This window comes from Phocoena sinus, chromosome 7 (genome assembly GCF_008692025.1).
Source record: "Phocoena sinus isolate mPhoSin1 chromosome 7, mPhoSin1.pri, whole genome shotgun sequence".
Taxonomy (NCBI): domain Eukaryota; kingdom Metazoa; phylum Chordata; class Mammalia; order Artiodactyla; family Phocoenidae; genus Phocoena; species Phocoena sinus.
In genome coordinates, this window is record NC_045769.1 from 97,175,785 (window position 1) to 97,184,343 (window position 8,559).

Consider the following 8,559-nt stretch of genomic DNA (forward strand, 5'->3'; position numbering starts at 1 on the left):
GCTTTGGTTTTGGCCCCGCCTCTCCATGTAGGTCGCCCTCAGGCATCTCTTCCCCACCCAGACACGAGGGGGCTAAAGCAGCAGCTGATTAGGGCTATGTTGCTCACTCAGGCCGGGAAGAGGGAGGGGTACGGTAGTCATAATTGGATTGCAGGGTGAGCCTTTGGTGGCAGAGGCTGATATGACATTGCAACAGCCTGAGGCATGCCATGTATTTTCCCAGGGAAGTTGGCCCTGGATCATGGGACCCTGGCAGTGGCGTGCGGCACAGGCTCCTGGGGTGGGTGTGGATAGTGACCTGTGCTTGCACACGGGATTCTTGTTGGCAGCAGCAGCAGTGTTAGCGGTTCATGCCCATCTCTGGGTCCGAGCTGATAGCTGTGGCTCACTCCCGTCTCTGGAGCTCGTTTAGGTGGTGCTCTGAATCCCCTCTCCTTGCGCACCCTGAAACAATTGTCTCTTGCCTCTTAGGCAGCTCCAGTCCTTCTCCCGGACTCCCTCCTGGCTAGCTGTGGAGCACTAGCCCCCTTCAGGCTGTGTTCACACAGTCAACCTCAGTCCTCTCCCTGGGATCTTACCTCTGAAGCCCAAGCCTCAGCTCCCAGCCCCAACCCACCCTGGCGGGTGAGCAGACAAGCATCTCAGGTTGGTGAGTGCTGGCTGACACTGATCATCTGGGTGGGAATCTCTCTGCTTTGCCCTCTGCACCCTTGTTGCTGTGCTCTCCTCCATGGCTCTGAAGCTTCCCCCCACCACCCCGTCTCTGCCAGTGAAGGGGCTTCCTAGTGTGTGGAAACTTTTCCTCCTTCACAGCTCCCTCCTAGACGTGCAGGTCATGTCCCTATTCTTTCATCTCTGTTTTTCCTTTTTTCTTTTGCCTTACCCAGGTACATGGGGAGTTTCTTTCCTTTTGGGAAGTCTGAGGTCTTCTGCCAGCATTCAATAAGTTTTCTGTAGGGTTGTTCCGCATGTAGATGTACTTTGATGTATTTGTGGGGAGGCAGGTTATCTCCAGGTCTTACTACTCTGCCATCTTGTAGGTCTCCTCTATAACTTTGCTTTTAAGATGAGACTGTTTCAACTGAAGCTGGCTGAGATGCTTTCTGCTGATTCCTCTAGGAACAGAGGCTGCTTCAGTGAAACTGTGCCTGTTCAGCTATTGGCCCATTCCTTTGGAATAGGGGCCGCTCCCTGGAAACTGGCTGAAAAAAACTTTTGGCCTGGCTCCTCCCAGACCAAGCTTAGAACTGGATGGTATTAGCTTGCAAGCTGCTTGAATTGACTGTTTGTACTGTAAGCTGTTTGAACATGGTTTTTCTACTCCAGAGAAGAACCTCTGAGAAATAGGATCCTAGTTATCTAAATATTTTAGGGAACACTCCCACCAGGGACTCCAGCTGATTTTATATTTAAAAACCACGATTCTTCATCATACACATTTCTAACTGATTGGACTGACCTAACCAAAGGCAATTTTGAGTATCAATGGCCATTATGGGGAACTTTTGAAATCAACTGCAACTTAATTTTCTTAAAATTGAATTGGACTACAGTAGTTTACATTTTTTTCAGAACTGAGTGGAATGCTTATTTGGATTGGTATTTTGAGGCTTTCAAATGTCATGAGGAACCTAAAATTGCCTTTCTGCAACATAAGATTTTAAGATTAATTGAGGCAAACAAAGGATTAAGGAAAGAAGAAAATGGCACTCCTCTATACCCTCAGTTCCCCCATACTAATTCTATCACTAAACTTTCTCTTTTCTCTGAAACTCTCCATTCTCTTTTTCTCTGACCTTGTCAGACCTGTCCCTTTAAAATTGAGCCTTCTGAGGATCCAGAATCTAAATCCTTAATTTCTTATATTCCCTGGACTAAAGCTGAACTGTGAGCCACAAAGATTATCCCCAAAATAACTGAAAATCCTCATGTTTGCTGAGGAATTAACATAGTCACTCAAACGTATCAATATAGTTTCTTTGGCTTATATCAGCTAGTTCATTATGCTTGCTGGTGAAGGTCAGACCCAGCATTGGATGAAAACAGCAAATTGGGAAAATCCTGAAAGTTCTCTAGCATCATAATTGGGAAACCAGCCCACTAACTTCATCAGCCTCAAACAATTGCTAGGTGACTTCATTGAGTACAGTAATTCCTAGGGCCTTTCCAAAGCCTGTTGATTGGAACAAAATTCAGCCTTACACACAAAGATCTAAGGAATCCAATTATGACTATTACAATTAACTTCAGATTGATTTTAAAGAAAATTCTAGTCTTCCTTCAGATGCTGATTTCACCCAGGGAAGCTTTTAACTCTATGTTAATGGGCTGAACTGGGACCCTTCCCTTCTAGTAAAAAGGCCAGAATGGGATGGGAAACTATGTCCATTCCAGATTTAATGACTCTGGCAAACCAGCTCTCTCACACTCTACAAGAGTCACCAAAAAGGAAAACTGCCAAAATTCTTCTTCAACTCCAGCAAATGAAGGCTCCTAAAGAAAACCCAAAGCCTTCGAGTTTCTGATATTATTGCAGACAGCCAAGACATTGACAAAGAGATTGTTACACATTTAAGTGTTTTAGGTGCCTTCAGTTCTCTAATCAGCATTTCCAATGCCCTCTAATTCTCAATGACAGGGCTCTGAGGAACTACAGGGGCACTTCCCAATCCTTCCTCTTAATTGGTTTGGAGAAACATTTCTCCAGATTGGGGATGAATCTCTTTCAGTCCTAAATGACACTGGAGTCATACTCTCAGTGCTCAACCCCACTACTATAAAACAGCCCCTGTGTTGGAGTACTAAAACAGTTCAAATATTGGGGAAACACTAATGAACCTCAAGAGGTTCCTGTCTCTGAACCTATTCCCTTTTGTTTAGGCTCTTTGCGAGATATACATCCTTTTCTCCTTAGTTTCTCTGTTCCTACCCATTTATTAGGCTAAGACTTCTTAGAGAGGTATCATGTTCAACTTTTACCCAAAAGGGATAAATAATTCTGGAATTTGACAATAGTCATCAAAGTAACCAACCAGGTGAATTAAGTGACTCTTTGACATATTTCATTTGTTCTGTCACTGATGGTACTAGAACTGATTCTGGAAACACTGATAATTTGTCCCTATTGAATCAGCTACCACCCTCCTTATGGGCAAAATCTCCAACTGATATTGGCAGAATTCACAGTGTACCTCCCATTAAGATTCAAATAGAGCTCTCAAAACCTCTTTCAAAAATTAATCAGTATCCTATAAGTAAAGAAGTCCTTCAAGGCATAAAGCCCATAATAGAAGATTAGAGGCTCAGGGTCTCATTATCCCTGTACTAGCTCCTGAAACACCCCCATTTCACCAGTGAGAAAACCTAAGGGCAGAAGGTGGAGGTTCGTCCAGGACCTCCCAGCAATGAACAATATTATTATCTTTCAACACCCTTTTGTTTCTAACCCTCATTCTCACCAGAAGTAAAATTGTTGCTGTAATTGATTTATGCAGTGCATTCTTTAGTATTCTAGTTGATGAAGCCAGCCAATACCATTTGGTCTTCACTTGGGAAGAAAAATAATTCACCTGGTCAGTAATGCCTCAGGGTTTTACTGAGAGTCCTTCTTATTTCTTGCAAATCCTGAATGCTGAGCTGGATGAGATAAAGTTCCCTAGAGGTTCTACTTTCTTTCCATATGTGGATGATTTGCTTCTTTGCCTTCTTTCTCAAACCTCCTCATGGGAAGACAGCATCCAAAGCTAAATCTTATAGCCTTAAAGAGACATAAGGTCACCAAAGAAAAAATGCAGTTTGCCCAAACCCAGGTTCAATATTTAGGGCATCTGATATTACAACAAGGACTACACCAAATCCACAGAGACTTCATGGTGTCCTAAGTTTCCCTAAACCCAAAACTAAATGCCAACTGTAAGGTACTTGGTTGTTGTTGAAACTGGATTCCAAACATCTCTCTTATGCCCAAACCTCTATATGTTTTACTCAACAATAACAAGCCAAAAGCAATTTTATGGGAAGACCAGGATGACTTTGCCTTCAAAGCCTTAAAGGGAGAGTTTCATTAACTTACGTGCCCTTGGGCATCCAAATGATCAGATTTCCTTTCTCCTTTTTGTATATGAAAAACAAGGGAATGCCCTTGGGGTACTCACCAAAAAGTACAGGGACCACCATTGACCCAGAGGGTATTATAGCCAGCAAATGGACCCTGCACCATGGGGATACACCCCTTTCCTTAGAGTCATTACTGCACTTTTGGTTAAGACCACTGAGAAGATTATTGTGGGTTCTCCTTTAACAATTATTTGTGCCCCATGCAGTAGAAGTTCTCTTGAATTCTCATCACATTCAACATTTCTCAGCCAGCCACCTCATCTCCTAGGAACTCCTTTTTTTAACTACTCTCCACATAACTCTTTTATACTGTAGTAATCTTAAACCTTGCTATTCTTCTCCCCTCTCTCACCAACAAAGTCCCTCATGGTTGCTTAATGCTGACAGACCATCTCCTGACTCCTTGTGATGACCTGCATGAAATTCATCTGGGTAAGGCTGACTTCTCATGGTTTGCTGACGGTTCTTATTTAAAAGGTGACGAAGGCAAATACTGTGCTGGGTATGCTACTTTTGATGTTGTTGAGGCAGTATATTTACATATGGCTATTGCAGCTTAACAGGCTGAATGATACCCTCTTACATGGGTCTGTACTTTAAACAAGGACAAAACTGGCAATATTTATACTGATAGTAGTATACTTTTGGAGCAGCTCAGGGTGTTGGAATGTTGTAGAAGCAATATGGCTTCCTTACTTCCAGAGGAAATAAAATTAAAAATGGTTCCTATGTTCACAAATTATAGGATGCAATACTTCTACCTGCCACTTTAGCTGTTATACAGTTTGCAGAGAATCCTAAACTGGACTCTCTGGATGCTAAGAGAAATCAGCTTGCTGATATTTCTGCAAAGAATGCTGCCCTGCAAAGTACCCACAGCAGCCAAACCTCTGCCATGGTCCGAAGGGATATTTCCCCAAATGATAACTTAGAAAAACGGGCTAGAGAAGCCCAACAATTGACCTCAGAAAAGGAAAAACAAAATTGGAAATTCAACAGTTGTTGGTTTGATAAAAAGAGAAAGCTCTGATTTGGACCAGATAACAACCCAGGCCTAAAATCCCCACTCCTCACCACTATACTTGCAATAAACCATTGGCTTACTGACACAGTGATAGCCTTCATGAATCAATATGGTAGAGGAACATAAACAAGACTGCAAAAGTGCTACCACACTTGTCCCAGTTGTCTGAAGTACAACCCAGGGGAGACTGTTCTTACTGCTCCCAGGTGTTTTAAACTGCATAATGGACCATGCAAGTTCTGGAAAATGGATTTCATACAACTTTCTCCATCTTGTGAATATAGATATGTTTTAGTCATGGTCTGTATGTTTTCATACTGGACTGAAGCCTTCCCTTGCAGACAGGCTACTGCCTGTTCTGTGGTCAAAGTCCTTTCAGAAAAGATTATCTCTACATGTGTGGACCTCCCCCTTGAACTTCATAGTGACCAAGGAACTCATTTTACTGGCCAAATACTTTGACAAATCTGTGTTTGGCCAATTTTACAACACTTTCACTGCTCTTACCACCCTCAATCCTCTGGTTTAATTGAATGCACTGATGACATTGTTAAGACTCAACTGGCAAACTTTGTAGAGGTCCTCCAAATACCTTGGCCAAAAGAATTGTTGTTAGTCCTTCTTAATCTCAGATTCACCCCTTTTGGAACTCATAAACTCTCACCCTTTGAGATAGTCACAGGGCATCCAAAGGACTTGGCCCCTGCTTCTTTTGACCTACAACTGATAAAAGAAGAGATACTCCAATATTTCAAAGGTCTAATTGTTTCCATTGAAAATAACCATATTTTGATAGAGCAATCTTTTCACAGTGCACTCTCAGGAGATGAAGACCTTAAGCATCACATCTTGCAACCTGGAAATTTCATCTACTGCAGAAGATACCTCCAGAAGTATTCTCTCCAACCTCACTGGAGAGGCCCCTTTCGGGTTCTGCAAACAAATCCTTGCATCAACAAACTTGAAGGAATAGACTCTTGGATTTACATGACACACCTAAAGAAAACACCAAATGCTGACTGGACCTGCGCATTATCTGGTGACCTAAAAGTAAAGATTTCCTAGAGTTGAAGCAGATAACATCTGTTAAGACAACTTTCCTAAGAGACCAGGACCAGGCCTGTTGTAAGTTTATCTCCACATCTTTGATGATGACATATTGCTTCAGATGTCCAACATCTATTATCTTGATAGTATATGGACTTTATATTAAAAAGAGCCTGAGAGCTCTCCCTTCTACCCGCCTTTTTACTCAAATGTGATCTCAGTAGGTTTCCAATCCGTATACTTTTCCTCTGACATGGACACTACACTTAAGAAAGATCCTTTCTGACACTGAGGGACAAAACGCTGCTGAAATTACAAAACCTGACTCTTGATCAGTGATGCTTTCAGAGAAAAATCTTGATCAAAAGGGGGAAATATAAAAAAGTAATAAACAGAAACCTCAATTAAATGGAGTTGGGAGATAGAGATTCAAGATGGTGGAGGAGTAGGTGGACGTGGAGTTCATCTCTCTCCACGGATGCATCAGGAATACATCTATAGATGCAACAATTCTCACAGAACACTGGCTGAAAACTATCAGAAGACCTTGGACAACAGAAAGGACTATAAAGATCCCTGGGTAGGATGGACAAAAGAAGGGAGAAGGAGGAGGAGAGGAAGCAGGGCGGGACCTGCACCCTGGTGCAGGGGAGCTGAAGCAGAGGAAAGAGTCCTGAAGTCGGGGAAACCCCTTCTCCGACTGGGAAATTGACTGAGACAGAAGGGAAACATTTGAGGCTGTCAGAAGAGGGTGAAGCGGCTTATCTGTGGCAGACAGGATAGAGGGAGAAATATACAGACGGTCCGTACCATGACCCTACATGCCCCAGACGGGGACGTGTGTTCACCGGTGTGCAAGGGGACGGGGAGCTGGTGCATGGGGATTGGAGAACAGGCCCATAGCTAGAACTGCTGTTGGCTGTGGGGAGATGGACGGAGGAGACAGGAGGGAGGAAATCCACAGCAGGGAATGCTACAGAGGAAGACTGGACTGCCATGGAAGCAGGGCACTACTGCTGTGTCACACGCAGGGGGAGGAGCCGCTATTGTAATCTCTCTCTCCCCACGTGCCGGCGCCTGCCAACGACAATAAAAGAAGCCCCCTCAGGGCTGGCTCTCATGCACCAGCTGCCAAGCAATAAAAAAAGTCCCCCTCAGAGCTGGCCCTCACGTGCCTGCTGCCGGGTGACAGAAAAGGCCCTCACTAGGGCCATATCTCTTGTGCCTGTGGCCGCCGCTTCCCTGCACGTTTGGTGCTACCAGGACTCCCGCGATCCAAACAGTCATACCACCTCTCTGCCCGGTCCTTACAAGGGCAGACCCAAGAGCTCCAAGGCAGCCTCAGGACCAGACTCCTGTGGGGGGACCACACGCAGAGGTGGGGATAAAACCAAAGCTGAACCCCAGGGGCGGGGTGACTAAAGAAGAAGATCGAAAATCTTTCCATCAGCTGTACAAGCTGCTGATTAAATCCCCACGATCAGCTAGGTAGACCCTGTGTCTACGGAATACCTGAGTAGACAATGAGTGTCCCCACAAATGAAAACAGTCTAGCTCTGGCAGTTGTGGACTTTGGGGGCAAGCACACGCAGGAACTGGGCCAGATCAGAGTCTGAGGGGTCACCACAGGGCCCACAGCAGGTCCAGAGACCAGCCCAGAGGCAGAGGAGGGCCTCCTGGGGAGGCGGAGGAGGGCTGTGGCTCATGGCGTGTGCAAGGACACTTACAGTGTAGAACCCAGGGAAACATAATTATTACTATTAATTTTATTATGTTTTGATTCATTCTGTTGTTGGCTCTGGCTTTTTTTGTTTGTTCTTCTTTTTTGTTTGTTGTTGTTTTAGTATTTTTTAAAAATTTAGTCTTTTGGGATCTCCACATATTATAACATTTTTAATTTTTTTATATATTTCTATTCTTACTTTGCTTTCCTGTTGTTCTGTGTTCTTTTCCTTTATTTTCTTCTTCTTTTTCCTTAATATATATATATATTTAAAATATTTCCATTTCTATTTTGATTTACTGTTGTCTGGTGTTTTTTCACTTTTTTTTTTTTTTTTTTTTGTGTTACGTGGGCCTCTCACCGCTGTGGCCTCTCCCATTGTGGAGCACAGGCTCCGGACGCACAGGCTCAGCGGCCATGGCTCACGGGCCCAGCTGCTCTGTGGCACGTGGGATCCTCCCAGACCGGGGCACGAACCCACGTTCCCTGCATCGGCAGGCGGACCCTCAACCACTGCGCCACCAGGGAAGCCCTCACTTTTTATTTTGTTTTATTATTTCTTTAAATCATTTTTATCGATTTATTCTCTTTCCTTACTTTATTCTTCAGTTCACACACAGCTTTGGGTTTTTTTTGTTTTTTTTTTGTT